At 51.9% G+C, this 18675-nt stretch overlaps 1 protein-coding gene across 5 annotated transcripts in view; it reads right to left on the reverse strand.

The window, feature by feature from the left end:
* Pak4 (p21 (RAC1) activated kinase 4) overlaps nt 1–9810 on the reverse strand; it is a 40889-nt gene extending 31079 nt beyond the window's left edge. For all 5 annotated transcript variants that reach the window (XM_052763245.1, XM_052763239.1, XM_052763242.1 and 2 more), the window contains exon 1: nt 9670–9810. The gene's annotated coding sequence lies outside the window, so the exon portion shown is untranslated. The remainder of the gene's footprint in view (nt 1–9669) is intronic.
* Between the last annotated feature and the right edge of the window lie 8865 nt (nt 9811–18675).

Here is an 18675-nt window from a genome sequence, read left to right on the forward strand (position 1 = left end):
AGGGACCAGGTCACAAGGGCATCTAAGCAACGATGGGTGGGGGGGCGGACACAACAGGGGACTACAGAGACAAGCATGCAGCTGCCCAGCTTGTACGGTGGGAGGGTGCATTGGAGACTTTGGAGTTAGCAGTCCCTCAAAGGAGAGGATGAGATGGCCAGGGCTCTCAGAGCAGTTAGAACAAAGGCTCTAAGGCAGGACCTAGCCTGGAATGTTCCAGGAACCCTTTGGCAGAGAAGAGTGAAGAGAGAAGAGTGGCCTGAGGTGAAGGCCTCAACAGGGCTTCTGGCTGTGCTGACGACACAGAGGAAGGGCCTGTGGGGAGGAGGAATGAAAGAGTCTGGAGCCCGGGCTGCACGTGCAGCTTGAACAGGGAAGAAATGTGTCAGGCGCCAGGTTACACTGGGAAAGGAGACAATCCTGAGAGCCCAGGGAGAAGGGGAGGAAGGGGGAGGGCCAGACCAAGGTGTGCAAGTCAAGGGAGACCACGACTCAGACCTGCCCCAGGAAAAGGCAGGTTGAAGGGCACAGGCTGCTTCCAGCTACTTGTTACAATGTCATTCTTTGGTCAAGGTTTGTGTCCCTAAGCTAGACTGAGCCTAGCATGGGATGCCTGACTTCTGGGCCCCCTGGGGCTTCCATCTAGGGCCCCTGGCACAGGCCTTATCTCTTATTCCTCAAGGGCATAAGAATTAGAATTTACAGAAACACAGGTGAACAAGTGCTGTCCCAGATTTTTGGAGGCTGAGACAGGAGAATTGCCATGAGGTTGAGGCCAGTCTGGGCTCCACTGTCAGGCCCTGTTTCAAAACACACAAACTAGTACATAAATAAGACAAATAAAACTGGTCCAAGGTCAACCAGAAAGTCTGACAGTACCAAGCGCTGTCGAGGGCCCGAGGATGTGGACTGGGCGACGCGGAGCAAGGCAAACTGCTGTGGGATGTTCTGTATGTCAAATGTGTTGCTGATTAGTCAATAATTAAAACACTGATTGGCCATTGGCTAGGCAGGAAGTGTAGGCGGGACAAGGAGGAGAATAAAGCTGGGAAGTGGAAGGCTGAGTCGGAGAGACACTGCCAGCCGCCACGATGACAAACAGCATGTGAAGATGCCGGTAAGCCACGAGCCATGTGGCAAGGTATAGATTAATGGAAATGGATTAATTTAAGCTGTAAGAACAGTTAGCAAGAAGCCTGCCACGGCCATACAGTTTGTAACCAGTATAAGTCTCTGTGTTTACTTGGTCGGGTCTGAGTGGCTGTGGGACTGGTGGGTGACAGAGATTTGTCCTGACTGTGGGCCAGGCAGGAAAACTCCAACTACAGCAAACTCTCACTACTATCAACTTGTCTCCTGATGGTGAGGGCACCCTGCCCTCTGCTCCTGGGAGTGGCCTATGGAAAAGGCATGCATGGCAAGGGACACGGGAGACCCTGGGAAGAGGGCACACACACAGCCCCGCACAGCAGGGGACTCGCACACAGATGTGGTACACAATGGGATGAAGGAGGTATTAATGTACAGTCAAGCAGATCTATCTCACAGAGCTCAGGGGGAAGAAGAGAGGTACAAGGACGAGTCACTGGAAGATTCCATGTGTGAGTCTGAAAGCAGCCAAGATGGTGCTGTGATTCAAGAGTGGCAAATCTGTCAGGAAGAATAAACACACCATGGCTACCAAGGGCTGGGTAGACCCCATGAAGGGCATGATCCCAGGGAAGATGAGTGGGTGCTATGTCTTCTGTCTGTCTCCCCTGAGATGGGGCCGAGCATGTAGGGCCACCTTACAATGCCTGGTTCAAATAATTGTATTTTATGCACTGTTCTATATTTGAATCGAGGCTTGGAGAACTAACTCAATGGGAAAAGAACGTATTCTGTAAGCATAGGACTCAAGTCCTGGCTACGTGTACCTATAACTCCATGGGTGGAGACAGGAGGCTCCTGGGAGCCTTCTGGCAGAAAAGGTTAGCTTCTATCCTGTGAGAGACCCTGTCTTAAGGCAGGAGGGCAGAGCTCAACACAGGCAGACACCCAGGGTCCTGCTGTGCTCTCTGCACAGAGTACACAAAGAGTAGTGGGTTAGGCTGGAAGGCATGGCTCTGGGGTGAAGTCCTTACCTAGAATCCCCCAGTGAGGGGCTGGGGTGTGGCTCAGTGGTAGAGCCCCTGCCTAGAATCCCCCAGTGAGGGGCTGGGGTGTGGCTCAATGGTAGAGCCCCTGCCTAGAATCCCCCAGTGAGGGGCTGGGGTATGAGTCAGTGGTAAAGCCCCTGCCTAGAATCCCCCAGTGAGGGGCTGGGGTGTGAGTCAGTGGTAGAGCCCCTGCCTAGAATCCCCCAGTGAGGGGCTGGGGTGTGGCTCAGTGGTAAAGCCCCTGCCTAGAATCCCCCAGTGAGGGGCTGGGGTATGGGTCAGTGGCACAGCACCTGCCTAGAATCCCCCAGTGAGGGGCTGGGGGTATGGCTCAGTGTTGAGTTCCTGTCTCCCATGCACATAGGCCCTATCTTTAATTCCTAGCAACACCCGTGCATACGTACACACACACACACACACACACACACACACACACACACACACACGTAGTATAATCACAAATACTGTATGTAGACAAGCATTTGAGATGAACCATCTCTGAATGGGCTACTGTGGAGATCTGTAGGGAAAGAAAGGCAGGCTGTGGAGACCTGTGGGCAGTAAGGAGGGAGGGGTCCCCCAAGAGAAGAGCAAGGCTGCCTTAAGGAGGAGTCCCTAGCTGGGGGTGAGTGTGGAGAGAAGTCTTCGGTGTCCTGTTTCTTCCCCTGACCAATTTTACTGCTAACTGTGGGGACAGACAAGAGGGCTAAGTCTTGGCATCTGTCCTGAGGGAGTGGTGAAACTGAACCTGGGATCTGGAAAACTGCACAATGGGGCTTTATCAGAGTTCCTGGGGCAGGGAGGGGTGGGACATCCTCTCTGAAAGAGGCCCCACCTGTCTAGGTCCCTTCGGAGCTCCCCTGCAGCCTGGAATGAAAACACCACGCTGGCAGTGGCCAAAGCACTAGCCGCAGTTAGCGGCAGCCCTCCTGGTCCCAGCCCAGCCCTGCTTACTGTGGCCAGCTGTCCTGCCTGGCCAGCCTTCCAGGCTCTTCATTTCCTGCCCTACCAATGGAGACATGACGCCTGGGCTGATGACAGCAGCCAGTGAGTTCAGGACACACTTAGAGCAGGGCCGGGTGGCTCACACCTATAAACCCAGCACTAGGGATGAGAGGACAAGAAAGCCACTAGTTCAGGGTCAGCCTGAGCGACACAGTGAATTCCAGGCCAACCTGGGCTACAGTGTAAGACCTTTTCTCAAGCATACAAACATAGAAAACACAAGAATAGTTTAAACAAAAAGAAAGGCTGAGCATTAAGCCCATCAGCCTTTGCCATTGCATTCTGCCTGTTGAACATGCACTTTTGTCCCCAAAACACCCCTTCAAGGAAGTAGCATTACCATTACATCTTTGAAAATAAGGTCTATGAGCCGGGCGGTGGTGGCGCACGCCTTTAATCCCAGCACTCGGGAGGCAGAGCCAGGCGGATCTCTGTGAGTTCGAGGCCAGCCTGGTCTCCAAAGCGAGTTCCAGGAAAGGCGCAAAGCTACACAGAGAAACCCTGTCTCGAAAAACCAAAAAAAAAAAAAAAAAAAAAAAAAAAGAAAAGAAGGTCTATGAAGCCCAGGCTGGCCCTGAACTCAGTCCTCCTGCGTCCCTCCTGAATGCTGGGATCACAGGCACATGTTACCACACCCAGTCAGGGGGCTTCATCATTATCCCCATTTCCAGATCCTGGAGGGCTCCAAGGCAGACAGGAGCCATGACTTGTTTTGGGTCACACATTAGTGAGTAGGGACAAAGCTGCCTCGCGAGAAGTCAGGAAACAAGTCCCAGGTCTATTACCAGCTTGTTACAGGACTGTGCCCCAAGCCTCTTTTAGGAAAAGAGAAGTGATCGGCTACAGCAGCATCCAGAAAAGGATGCTGAGTGCCTTTCAACAACACATCATTTGAAGGACTCAGAACAGTGAGGACCTTGGTCACTAACCCAGGGGTCCACAATCAAAGTGCCAGATAACATCCCGCCGGAAGCAGCAAGAGTGTGGGGTCTTGAGATCCTGGGGGTGGCTGCACAGTAACCAGGCAGCACCCATCTGGCAGAGGGAACATGCTGGTGCACAGCTCTGACCCTCACGCTCAGTCCCAGGCACCCATACTAACTAGCACAGCCATGTTTTAGTTATCCAGCCCTGTCTGCAGCACAGAGGGGCAGAGACCACGTGAGCCATGGGATACCCAAGAACACGCTCTGTTGTGACCCAGAGCTTCGAAGGCAAAGCACAAAATGCAAGCCAGGTATGATGGCACACAACTGGAACCCCGGCACTCGGGAGGCTGAGGCGGGGGATCGAATGACACAAACATGGTGGTGTACCCCATTTGAGTGAGAGCAAAAGGGAAGGAAGTGCTTGTAGGAACAAAAGCAGTGAGAGAGAATTACTGAACCCAGGAACAAGGCACTGTGTTGGGAAAGTGACCAGCACCCTAGACACTGTATCTCCAGACTGCGTGTGGTTTCCAGTGATTACGTAGTGACTAGGTAATCCATGCACGTGCAGAACAATGTGCCTTCATAACATGAAAATGCAGGAAGAGAAATGAGGTCAGGGACAGATGGCTTCAGGGTCCTTGTGCAGAGCCCTGGCACACGTGCTGGGGGTGGTGGAGGTGGAATTGGGGGAGGGGCGTGTATGAGCACTGGAGCTGTGCTTCAGGTAAGGCTGGGGACAGGATGCCAGGAGACGACACATCTGGAGAAGCCATCAAGTTATAGATTATGGAGGGCTCACCAGGCTCTGAGCTGAGGAGGACTTTGCATGCAGAAGTCCCTCAAATCTGCCTTGGGCTTGGCAGGCAGGGAAGTGAAACCATCCCATTTTACCAGGAAGAGGCTAACTCTTCCCCAGAGGATCCCAGGAAGGAAGACTGGCCAAGAGATATGCCAGACCAGTACTGAATACAGTCAGGGAAGTCCCCATTGCCCTTTGCGTTACTGGGACAGAGCACAACACAAGCAGGCCCAGGAGACAGGCCGCAGTAAGCTGTGGCTTCTGTCACTGTGTGCTCCCCTGGGATCTGGGGGAGTTCCCCTTCTGACCTTCCTTAGCACCCCCCAAACCTTCCTGTGGGCCAAGGCGTCCAGCAGACAATAAGCTTCAGCCCCGGATGAGGGGGGGGGCAGTCCATTTCCCTGCCATGACTTGGAAAGGGACAGCTTCCTACTGGCAGTATCTGTGGCCACCAGTCTGATAGGGAGATGTAAGAAACAGCTGCTGGGGACACCCCTGACCGGCGTCTGGCCAGGAAGTCTAGCTCATCATAAGCCACAGACCAAGAAAGGGTGCACAGTAGTGCACAAGGAAAGGCAGGGTTGTGAGGGTGCCAGAGGGGACACGGACTCAACATCCAGCACTCCTCATGGCCAATGGGTCCCCAGGGAACTTGTCTGAAAAGAACTGACTGGGTAAAGCCCCTGGGAATAGAAATGGACACTGTCCAGTCAAAGCTACTTTCAAACCACTGGAGGGCTGCCAGGATAACCAGTGATTCTGGAGCCCTGAGCCAGAGTTCAAATCCTGGCCCTCGGTCCTGACACTTGCCTGCTGGGTACTTTAGACACGTCTCCTATCTCTCTGGGTCTGTTTTCTCGTGTCTAAAGTTGCAGTATCTACTTCCTAGATTGTTGCAAAGACCATGTGAGTTCATTCACAGAGGACCCTCGCTCCATCGTCACCCTTCCCTCCCATCACGACACCCCTGCTGCCTCTCCCACAAGCCATCCCTTTGGAGCAGCCTGGGTTACCTCAGTTTTGGGGGGTATCTCATACTTCTGGTCCCTCTGATCCCACCTCCTGAGGTCACAGGCATGCATGATCAAGTCTGGTTTTCTGTGACACTGGGATGGAACCCAGGGACGCACCAACTCTACCAGCCGAGCCACATCCTCAGGCAGCCGAAGCAAGCTTTATAAAGGGGAAATTATGCCAGCCAAGCCCTCCCTGTGATGCAGACTGGAAGCCAAGCTCCTCACCTGTCCAGCCCTGCAGCACTTTGCCCTGCACGCCTGGTCCCCAACACCACTGTCTGCTCAGCTCCACTATCCCGCACTCACGCAGGCCCCACGGCCTCTGCACCTTCGGTACCCACCACCTGCTCTACTTTCCTACTCTCTGTTCAAGGCCTGGTCCGTTCCTTCTCAATGATTAGGGACCAGATGTCCCTTTCTCCAGAAAGCCCTCTCCCCACTGCCTAACCTCCCCTCTAAGCCCTCTAACCTGGGTGTCACCACCCGAGGACAAACCTGCCAGCCTCTGTTAGCCCTGGGAACAATAACCACAAAGGCAGAGTGTAACTAGGCCCTTTTCCAAATGTCTACCCTGGAAGTTGTCCCGAAGGGAAGAGGATCAAAGCTGGGCCAATGTCATGCATGCCCTACAGAGTGACGGCCAAAGCCCCTGAAGTCTGCCCTCTACTCTCAACACGAGACCATGGGCATCAGGTACAGGAGTCACACAGCCTCCTCCTCCTCAGGTGGTCTCACTGTCTGGAGTGATGGGGAGGCTCATCATGTCCAGCCTGAGGAAAGCATTCCAGCCAGAGCTGCAACTGTCCCAGCAGAACAGGAGAACCGCTGTGCACTGCTGGGAAGCACACAGCACAGCGCTCCAGGAGAGCCACTGCCCGGCATCGGGGCCATCTGCCGTCTCCAGCACAGGTGTGCGCCCAGCCACTCTGTGGCCATGACCCACAAGGAAACATTCTAGAATAGTCATCACAGCACAGTGACACTCCAACAAGGAACTGACCACATGGCCACCAAAATGTGAAAGGATGGCTCCTATGTGACCTGTCATGACAGAGAAATAACAGCACGGAAAACAGGTGACCCCTCCAAGGCGTTTACAGTGCAGGACACCGTATGGCCTGTTCAGGTGACACCGCATCTATGCGTTGTGACACAGTGGACACGAGCCACCCAGGGAGGGGCTTCCAAAGGACTGAGGCCACTCAGCCCCAGGGAGGCCAGATCGGGACCTGCCGAGTGGGCTGGTCAGGTGGTGCTGACGCGGCTGTTAGTCTACCGCCTTCTTGGGGGCTGTGCTGCTCCAGTTTCCAGGGAGCTAGGACGGAGGAGAGGTGCTGGAGAGATGGCATCCCGGGTTGTTCTCCTGGGGTCTGACAGGGATGCCTGGGTCATCCCAACACTGAAAGCTCTGCTTTCCTCTCGAGCCTACCACAGAGCAAAAGGAACAAAACTAGTCAACAGAAAAACACAAACTGAGCCGGGCGGTGGCGGCGCTCGCCTTTAATCCCAGCACTCGGGAGGCTGAGGCAGCTGGATCTCTGTGAGTTTGAGGCCAGCCTGGTCTACAGAGTGAGTTCCAGGACAGCCAAGGCTACACAGAGAAACCTAAAAACAAAACAAAACAAAAGTCCCCAAAACCCAAAACTGGTCAGAGACAAGGCAGGGGGCCCTAAGCTAGGCAGGTCTCCAGTGACACAGGCCCCATCTCTCCTTATCTGTGCCAAGCTGGTACTGCAAGCCTGGGAGGCTGGGGTGGCCTCCCAGATCTGGTGCTGGCAGCACGCCAGTTCCCTGACACTGTCAGTAGCAGTTGGGGGTTGGCTGGCTGTGGGAAAGTCCAGAGTTATCGGCAAGACTAGGCTTCTACAGTACACCAGGCTACCCGGTGCCTACTGTACGCCAAGTGTCAGGCCTCCACACCAGCACTCTCATTAGGCCCACTCTGCAGAGGAGAAAACTGAGGTACGTATAAGTGGCCCTCCCCAGGTTAAACTTCTGGGGCTGTCCCCTGGCCTCTACTAGCCCAGAAGGGCTTATGCACATATTGCTCTTTCTGACCTTGTGTCCCTTCCTGTCCCTCTTACTCATCCTTCAGAGCTTCCTCGAGGGACTTTCCAAGGACAGGAACCTCAGGACAGACCCAGAGCATAGGCACTCTCCTTGTCCTAGCGTCATTCGCAGAGGTGAGGTTCAGTGTCCCTGGCTGAGGTCTGGCCCCAGTCTGCTCCCACAGGAGACTGAGCAGGCCCTGCGGGTAGGGCTGTGTGGCTCTTGTCCTCTTGCTACCATCCCAGAAGCCAGCACAATGCCTAACAGCCCCGGAGTGCTGGCAGCCAGCGGGTGCTCCAGAAGCACCCTGAACCAGCAGCAGGTGCACACGCCCCCGGGAACCAGGAAAAGGCAGAATGGGCTCTCCCACACACGGAGGAAGAAAGCAAAGCCCAGAGCTGCCCAGGGCTGGCTAAGAGTGACCACAGTGGAAAGATGACTGGCTGGGACAGGACCAAGCCTCGAAACAGCAGCAGCTGAAAGGGTGGGAGCCACTGAAGACCACAGGGACAGCATGTGGTGTTAGGAAGAGGGAACTCCTAAGGTCACACCCACCCAACCAGAAGCTCACTGGACTCTGGGCCACCCACCAACATGCCACTCCCAGAGGCCCAGTGGAACCTCCCCTCCCAGGTCACACCCTTCCAAGGAGGCTAAACAGACACTCTGTTCCCGCCCAGGGAGTGGCTTGGATGTCTGCTTCCAGGAACAGACCTCCTAGGAAGTGGACAGTGTGGCAGGTAGGGGCAGGAGCTTCGGTCAGCTTTCTTGGCGTTAGCTTTCCTATGTGGAAAATAGGGGTGTTCTTTAATACTCAGCTCACCCATCTCACAAGATAAGGGATGAAACAAGACCAGGCATACACAGTGTGCTGTCTCGTTAAACATTAACCAGCAGCAAGATTCTTTGAAAGGCAGCAGGCCACAGCAGCACTCTGGGCCATTGCTCGGGAGCTGGAATCTCAGCTGCTCACCTTACTCATTAGCTGACCCGGGGCAAATCACTTAGCGTCTTAATAACAGCTTCGGCCCCAGCGATATTGTACTGAGCGCCAAATGAGTGTGTTCGCAGAGCGTTAACGCTGAGAGGTGAGCCTAGCCTATCATCAGTGTTTTACCAGTGTGTGGCCTTCATTATTTGTGGGAGGGGGCTGCCTTTCTACTCCCACCACCGGAAGGCACTTTGGAAGGCTGTTAGATGTCCCTGGTCCCCTCCCCCCGAACGCGCCCCGCTTGGGTGTTGAGCTTTTGACCCTATCAAAACATCTACACTGTACCCGTCAGATTTTTATCTTTATTTTTATCTCTACCTACGCCCTGTCCCATACACCCCTAAAGCTCGTCCACCTACTCCGCGGGTTGAGACGTTTAAATCTCCAACCAGGCCGCCGCCCCTCTCCCTTGGCTGTGACCTCCGATCCTTACAGGCACACCCTCTTCTTAAAAGTGCTCCCTTTTATGAGAAGTGTTCCGAACCCCCACTTAGTATTTCAAACTTTGCACAAATTTCAAACTCGGCCACGCCCCCTCCGCTAGTCGAGCCCCTGATCGCGACAGCCCCCTCCCCCATCCTCATTTTTGACCCGCGACCCTTTTCCACGCGACCCTTTCCACCACGAGTGAACTTTGACCCCTCCGGCCCCGCCCCCCCCATAGCTGCTCTCCCACAGCGCGTGCCCGGACCTCCCACCCCAACCTCAAGCCTCCTGCCCGGTAAACCCGCTAACCTACCGGCTTGGCGCCGCGGTCGCTCGCGGCCTAGCTACTCGGGCCGGAACTCTGCGCTCGCGAACCGCCTTCAGCTGTCTCGCGCCGCCGCCGCCGCCGGGGCTACTGCCGCCGCCATGTTGAATCCCCAACGAACATCCGGGGCCTCCCGTACTCCTCGCCGCCCACTCGTCCCCATAGCAACGGAGTTGACCGGGTGTTGGGCGGGGCCTGCCCGGGGGCGGGGCTATGCGTCGGGCAGGGTTCCCTGCAGCCGCTGCTGATAGGTGCGGATTGTCCAATCGGAGACCTCCGGGAGAGAATGCGGAGCCGAGATTGGAAAATTTGGAAAAGGTGCGGGGACGCTGAGTCCCCGCCCACTCAGATTCTTAAAGGGGAAATGACGGCTTTCTTGTCAGATTGCTACTGGCTCCCAAAGATGTAAAGACAGTGGAATATAGTAACATAAAGCACTTCTTATACCTGTGTTAGCACACGACTAGTTCTGGAATAAGCGGGTACCACAACCTTGTTGATTTAATACTCATTTTACAGGTAAAGAAGCAGGCTAAGAGAATGTTACTTGGTTTATGATCTCAGCAAGCAGGTTTCGAATGAAGTGCAGGCAGAACCTGGAAATCTGACACTACATGATCTTAATCTTTTAAATAAGTTTGGGGTTTTTGTTTGTTTGTTTGTTTTGTTTTTTAATTAGTCACGGGTGTGTGAGAAGATTCAGTGGGTAAGAGGTGCTTGCTGCCAAGACCAAGGACTTGAGTTTGATCTCCTGGACCCGCATGATGGAAGGAGAGAAATGACTCCCCCTAGTTCCCCTCTGACCTCCACAAGTGAGCCATAGACATAAATTAACTAAATAAATAAATGTACTTAAGATTTTCATTAATCAATATGGAAAACACAGGAAACAAATACACCCTTGCATCTATGGTATAGATATAAAGATGCTTTCTCATCTTGAGGTTTTTGAGGGTTTTGTTTGTGTATTTGGGTACTAGGTATTGAACCTAGGACTTTTTCCAGGAGAGGTAAGCAGCGCTAGGTAAGTCCCCAGCCCCAGGGAATTCTAGGCAAGTGCTTTACTGCTGAGCCACTTGGGAGTCTGAGATTACAAGCTTGCCCCAAACAGGCCTGGCTTTCTCTGGTTCTCTTATTGGCTTTTCCCTCTGTCTGGAAGATTCTCTTGTTCAAGGCAGCCTCCTGCCTCCCGCTCAATGCTCCTTTTTCTCAAACATTATCTTCTCTGGAAGACCCACCTCCCCACCTTGTGCTACTTTGACCACTTTGCCTTATTTTCCTTGGCTGACTGTGGTTTTGTTTGGCTAGCCAATTTTGGTTTCATGAGACAAGCCTCACTCTGTAACCCAGACTGACCTTGAACTCGTCTTTGCTCACCGCTGCATGTAAGTACTCAGTACCTGTTTGCAGAAGGAATGGTTGAATAAGGGGTAGTTCCACCCTCTAAAGATTCAGGTAAATGCTATTGCCTGTCCTCTGTGTGGGTGCTCCGCCAGACACATAGCAGGCCTTTTGTTTCTATCTGTGGAAGCCATGAATGAAGAGCTGCTGCTGAGGTATTCTCTGTTGACCTGCTTTTCTCTCCCTCCGTCTCCCTGTCTTATTTTGGGTTGAACCCAGGGTCTCCAATGCACTAAACGAGTGTTCTACTACAGGGGTTACAGGAACAAGCCATCATCTGCACTGGGTAATGGCTCAAGCCTCTAATTTTTGTTTTTTTCTTTTCTTTTTTTGTTTTTGTTTGTTTGTTTTGTTTTTTGAGACAGGGTTTCTCTGTGTAGTTTTGGTGCCTGTCCTGGATCTCGCTCTGTAGACCAGGCTGGTCTCGAACAGAGATTCGCCTGGCTCTGCCTCCCGAGTGCTGGGATTAAAGACATGTGCCACCACCGCCCGGCCTTCTTTTTCTTTTTTCTTTCTTTTTTTTCCCCCCAAGACAGGGTTTCTCTGTGTAGCTCTGACTGTCTTGGAACTCCCTCTGTAAACCAGGTTGGCCTCAAACTCAGAGACCCTCCTGCCTCTGCCTCCCCAGTGCTGGGATTAAAGGTGGACACCACCAGCCCCACTATTTCAAACATTTTTATACTCCGGGAGTTTTATGCTAAAGTGGAATTACTGATCTCTAGTCACTCTGGAGACTGAAGTTGGGAGAACTCTATTTGCTCATTCACTCACTCACTGCCCTCTGTTGCCTCCCCATGGTCGGGGACGCACATTACAAGATTGTACAACAGGGATTGACACTCCAGCCCGTGTTCGAAGTGTCCTCTCTAATGTTTCCCCTCGTTTTTGGTGTTTTTCCTCCTTTTTACATCTCTTTGTTCGTTTGACCTGTGAGTGAGTGTGGACCAGAATGAGGAGAATGAAGAGAATGTCCCCTTCTTCCAGCATGTGACTCCTGGGATCGACTTCTAGCCGTCTGACTTGGTGGCAAGCTCTCTTTACCCGCTGAGCTAGCTCCCCAGCCGTGTGATGGGATTTTAAACTGAGGTCTGACATCAAAGCCCATGCTCTTAAAGACTGCTCACACTGGCTCAATAAATATCCCCGGAGCACTCGCTGTGAGCCAATCACATTGAATATTGATAACACCAACATTGACAGAGCATGCTGTGAGCAGGCATGTAACATACACTCCTCCTTAAATTTGGCAGTGGGGCCCTCCCAGGAAGATGTAAAATTAACATCTGTCTCCACGCAGGGATGGTGCATGCCAACAGCCAATGGAATAACACACACAAGTTTATTAGGGTTTATTTATGAGGCGGTGGAGAGCTACAAACGACCACATACCTCCTCAAATCACCCCCCCACCTCTGATTTCCTACCCCCATTTTATGGTGCTCTAGGGTTACCCCCAAAATGGTACAAACCAGGGCTTAGATCGCCACCTAATGTTAGAACAGCAAACTACAGGCCAGGGTGTTTTGTGATTATTTTCTTGGTCCTTAGGGTACTGAAGGTGTCAGCAAAGGCTGTTTGAGCCTGTGAAGGGTGGCTTGTCTTGCTGCAGTCTGGCATGGAGACCGGCTAAAAGGTGGCTTGCAAGACTGTTATTTTAGCTAATATTTGGAGGGCTGGTGTCACTGAAGTCCTCACAAAAATCTGTATGCGTATTGGTTGTCCCCATTCAAAAAATGTGCTAATAAAGGCATCGAGAAAGTAAGTAACTTCTCCAAAATCCCATAGGCAATCCAACTTCGGTGTCTGGACCTCTGACCACTTTTTCTTTTCCAGAGAAAAATAACATGAATAAAATTTAAAAACACCAGCCAGGGCTGTTACACAGAGAAACCCTGTCTCAAAAAACAAACAAAAATTTAAAAACACAAACTAAAATGATGAAGACTAGAAAGTATTTTGTGTGCCATAAAATACTCCCACATGACCATAAAAAGAGTATGTAGGACTGAAGATACAGCTTATCTGAAGAACACTTGCCTAGAATCTCCCATGAGGGACTGGGGGCATGGCTCAGTAGTAGAACCCCTGCCTAGAATCCCCCAGTGAGGGGCTGAGGATGTGGCTTAGTGGTGGAGCCCCTGCCTAGAATCCCCCAGTGAGGGGCTGGGGGTGTGGCTCAGTGGTAGAGCCCCTGCCTAGAATCCCCCAGTGAGGGACTGGGTGTGTGGCTCAGTGGTAGAGTGCTTGCATAGAATCCCTCACTGAGGGGCGGGTACTCTGGCTGACCTGTGGAGCACAGCATGGATAGATTGTCAATAGACTGGGCTTATTGAAAGAAGCCATTTACAAAAGGCTAGTACAGCACAGCTCCATTCACAGTATTGTAGGAAAGGCAAATCTAACCTATAGTGACCAAAGTAGATTAGTTGATACCAGAGGCTGATGGGGCTGGAACTGTTTGCTGCAGGGAACTCTGGGAGACAGACATGTTCTCTCTCAATCAGGGGTATGGGGCCACTCTCCTCTAATCCCAGCCCCAAGGAAGTGGAGGCAGGAGGATCAGATGTTCAAGTCCATTCTCAGCTATACAGTGGATTTTGAGGCCAGCCTGGGCTACTTGAGAAACAAAAAAGATGAATCTCACTATAGCCTCAACCTGGAACACAACGATGCTCCTGCCTCCGTGAGTGCTGGCATTGCAGTCCTGAGTGACCACACCAGGCTTCATTTTCCTATTTATATTCATCAACCGATAGGAAGGGCCTCATCCTTCCATCCAGTGTACCCATCCACATCAGCTGGGCATGTGGGCCACTCAGTTGCCTTGTTGGTTACCAGATCAACTGTTGGAGTGTGAAGTGAGGGTGATCAAATGCCAATGCCCATGTCCCTCGTCTCATTATGTCACAGCCTCACAGGTAAAGGGGAAGTCTGAGAGAGGAAGGGGGTTGCCAAGTCTAGACTGCAAACACTGAGGTATGAGGTGGTGCGTTGTCAGCTGCAGCTCATTCGTCTTGAGGGGAGGAGATACAGATGCTATTTCTAGGTTCGAGTGGCCTGCTTGGGGATGGAGAGGTGGTCCAGTATTATGAGTGCATACCATTCTTGCAGGTGATGCCAGTTTCGTTTCCAGCACCTGTGTCTAGCAGCTCACAATGACCTGGAACCCCTGCTCCAGGGAACCTGATGTCCTGTTCTGACCTCCTCTGGTACAAGTTCACACACTCAGCATTCACTCACACAGACAAACACTTATACATAAAAATGAAATATATAGAAATGGAGCGGGGACTGGGAGGGAGGAGGAGGGGCGGGCTTTGGAGAGCTGGCTCAGTGGTTAACAGCTCTTACACACATAACCACATTCATAGGCATAGCTTTTTTTTTTAAAACAAATCCTTTTTAATATTACTGTGAAGATATAACTAGCTACAATTAACTGCTGCTTTAAAAGCGAGCAGTCTAGCAGGGTGGTGGGGGCATACACCTTTAATCCCAGCACTCGGGAGGCAGAGGCAGATCTCTGAGTTCGAGGCCACTCTGAGAGTGAGTTCCAGGACACCCAAGGCTAAACAGAGAAACCCTGTCTTGGGGAGAAAAAAAAAAGATACTAAAGGAAGAAAATGAAGGAATCAGGAACTGTTTTGACACAACTGGTATTGGGAAAATGATCATATAACAAAAAGTAATCTACAAGCCGGGCAGTGGTGGTACACACCTTTAATCCCAGCACTCGAGAGGCGGAGGCAGGCAGGTCTCTGCGAGTTCGAGGCCAGCCTGGGCTACAGAGTGAGCTCCAGGACAGGCTCCAAAGCTACACAGAGAAACCCTTTTTCGAAAAACGAAACAAAACAAGCAAAAAAGTAATCTACAGAATCAATGCAATCCCCATTAAAATTCCCATGACATTCTTTATAGAGAAATAGAAAAAAATAATAATCAAAAATTGAAGAGATGGTTCAGTGGTTAAGAGCACTGGCTGCTCTTCCAGAGGACCCAGGTTCAATTCCCGGAGCCCACTTGGTGGCTCACAACTGTCTGTGACTCAGGCTCTAGGAGATCTGCATGTATGCAGTGCACAGACACACACACACACAGGCAAAACACTCATACACACAAAATAAAAGTAAATCTTTTGAAGGGAGCTCCCAAACCACCAAACAATGAAACCAAGAAACAAATGTACTATCATATGAGATTTTAATCATAAAAGAAAGCTGGGCACCAGGTTCCTGTGGGACTCTTTTATCTTTCCAGTTTTTCTGTGAAACCATTCCCCAAGATAAAACATATTTTTAAAAAGGAAAAGGAAACACAATAGAGATGGTAACGTGGCCATGTTCATCTCAGCGGACAAGAAAAACAGGTCACAAACTCTCCTGGGACTCAAGAGAACATTTCTGTGCTCAGCAATCCCTTCCAAAGCCCCAGGATTTCCCATGCAGGGCACATGGACCAGATGTGCACGGGTCTCCTTCTCAGGCTGTGGCTGGCCTTTCTGTGAGTCCCCTGGAGCAGAGAGAGGCCTTGCTGTTCTGGGTGAGGCTCTGGAGGGATGTGCTGGACTGAAGGAGGAAGCTTCCCTTCCGGTTGGTTTCCTTCTTCACATACTCTACAATTGGGTGGTAACTAACTATACACCAGTGACCTGGGCTGGGGAGGTAACAGAATCCAAGAAATCCTTGAGGTTTCTAGAGTTCAAATTTTGAAGATCACAAAGAACAGATAGAAAATGCATCTACAGGGTAAATGTTAAGATCTATGTGTCCTGGGATGGGTGTGGTAGTGTGGTGCGTGGCCCGTCACACCAGCACTTGACTGGGGAGTCGGCCTGGGTTACATAATGAGACCCTGAATCAGCAAACCAAGATTTAAAAAAAAAACCAAAAACCAAAAAACCAAGGCCTGGTTGTGGCGGCAGCGGCGGCGGCGGCGGCGCACGCCTTTAATCCCAGCACTCTGTGGCAGAGGCAGGTGAATCTCTGAGTTTGAGGCCAGCCTGGTCTACAGAGCATGTTCTAGGCCAGCCAGGGCTACACAGAGAATTCCTGTCTCTAAAAAAAATAATAAAAATAAAAATAATTTTTTTTTTTTAAGGCAGCTAGAGGTCTGGAGAGACAGCTCAACGGTTAAGAACACTAACTCTTCTTGCAGAGGACCCAGGTTCGGTTCCTAGCGCCCACATGGTGGCTCACAAACAAATGCAACTCCAGTCTCAGGAATCTGATGCCCTCTTCTGGCCTCCATGGGCACCAGGAATGTACATAGTGCATACATATACATGTAAGAAAAACACTCATACACAGAAAATAAAAATAAATAAAAACTTAACCAAAAAAAAAAAAAAAGCAGCCAGGAATAATGGTGCATGCCTGTAACTCCAGCTCAGAGAGACTGAGGCAAGAAGATCACTAGATCAAGGTCACCCTGTGGAGAAGATAGGAAACGTGACTTGTCATACAAAGAATGGAAACTGGAGTGTTTGTCAGTGGCTGGATGGGGGAGAAACAGGATTTGGAGTGTTGAAAGGAAGAAAAGTAAGACAGGAAAGGGAGGGGAGGGGAGGGGAGGGGAGGGAGGAAAACACAGGCTGCTGACGAGCTTTTCATGCACGCAAGGCCGCTCCCCATGGGCTCCCCTCGGCATAGAGACGAAGAGCAGAGGTTCACAGAGGCCTGTGACTGGCAGTCACCACACAGGCAGTGGCACAGCTGGGCTTGGCCCCCACTGCTGCCTGGCTGCAGGCCTTAGCGCTCTGTGGTGTGGACTCTCCCCCCAGGCACACCCACAGCCTGGCCGAGAACATGCCCATTCCAGGAGACCCTCAGTTCAGTCCACAGTGGTGTCCTGAGGGAACTCGGCAGCCTTGTGTCTCCACAGCCTTGCGTTGGCCCCTCACGACAGGCCCTCACTGGTCAGCATTCTCTGCTTATGTATCATTCGGGTTGGGTGACCTGGTTTCTCTGCCTGATTCATCACTGTCCCCAACGTGTCCAGCCGGGTCAGAGCTTGGCATGTGATAGCCTTCCTAAGACCTCTGTCGTGCTGGGCCACACCAGGCCTGTCCTTCTCCAATAGGAAACTGAGAGATGCCCATCCCAGGACAGCGATGACCCAGAATGGGCTGGGAAGAGGACGTCAAGGACCTTAGTCCTCAAGTGTAAATGAATGGCACTGGTCACCATCGCAGAGTCCTGAGCCCGGGAAGGAGACAGACTCATGATTGAGGTAGACAGTGAAGACATTGGGGACTGAAGTAATTGTGGAGCCCAGAGACCTGGCCATAAGGGGCACTCACCAGGGAGGGCTATGAGGAGGGGACAATCAGGAGGAAACCTAAAGTAGAAAAGATGTCAGCGCCAGTGGTGGCGGCACACACCTTTAATCCCAGCACTCGGGAGGCAGAGCCAGGCGGATCTCTGTGAGTTCGAGGCCAGCCTGGGCTACAGAGTGAGTTCTAGGGGAAAAAAAAAAAGAGGTCAACCCTGAGCCAGGCATGGTAGTGCACACCTAGAATTCTAGCATTTGGGAGGTGGAGGCAGGAGGATCAGAAGTTCAAGGTTATTCTCAGATACATAGGGAGTTGAGGGCCAGCCTGGACTACATGAGGACCTGTCTAAAAGCACACTGGGGGTGCGGGGCTTTCAACCTGGAGGCACTTCAGAGAGTGAGCTCAGAAAGCTCAGACAGTGAGTTCCTCACTCTTGCAAAGGGAAAGGTAAAATACTTGATGTGTTCTATGAGCCTTTGATTGAGTGACAGGCAACTGAGGCTAAGACCTGAAGAGGCTGAAAAATGAACTGCTTAGCACAATGGAAGAATAGCTATGAGGTAAACCACAGGGCAGGGATCTGCTGAGGTCAGCCTAGGCCATCCTACGGCTCCAGCCAAAGTCTTCACTGTGGCATACAAGGTCCATGTAATCTGCCACTGCTCTGTCCTCTTCCCCCCTCTCTCCCTCACTGTTGGGCGACAGCCACAGCAGCCTCCTCAGCCCAGGGGGAAAGTACTGATCTGCCTCAGGGCCTTTGCGCTGGCTGCACCTCTGTTTGGGATGTCCTTCCTGCCTTACCTGTGTCCCCTATCATCAACGTTAGTCCAAATGTCACCCATCTCCCTGCAAACAGACACTGTTCCTTCCCCCCACCCCCAGCAGTTATCCCTTGTGAGCTGTTTGTTATTTAAGTCCCTGCTTCCATGTGCGTCCTGTGAGGGGAGAGATCTGTCTTGTTCCTTTCCTGGCATGATAGATGCTCAGTGAATCTTGGTGGGATCCGTAAAAGGAGGAAGAAGAAGAGGAGGAGGAGGAGAGGAAGAAGAAGAGGAGGAGGAAGGGAAGGAAGGGGAGGAGGGAGAGGAAGAGGAGGGGGAGGAGGGACATCGAGGGGAGAATGTAGCAGATCTGTGTGCTCCTGAATCCTGGCAGCTGTGCCTTGGGGGAGGCAACAGTGCTACCCTATCCTCTCTGCCTAGAGAAGATAGTACTGGCTGGGAAACTGAGGCACAAGTACATCATGGGTCAAGCCAGGGACTAGTTCCAAGCGAAGACAGAACTAGATAACCCTGCTGGCGACTCCTTCATGAGGGCTGTGC

This window comes from Peromyscus californicus, unplaced genomic scaffold (assembly GCF_007827085.1).
Source record: "Peromyscus californicus insignis strain IS unplaced genomic scaffold, ASM782708v3 Scaffold_4__1_contigs__length_199733344, whole genome shotgun sequence".
In the NCBI taxonomy this organism is placed as follows: domain Eukaryota; kingdom Metazoa; phylum Chordata; class Mammalia; order Rodentia; family Cricetidae; genus Peromyscus; species Peromyscus californicus.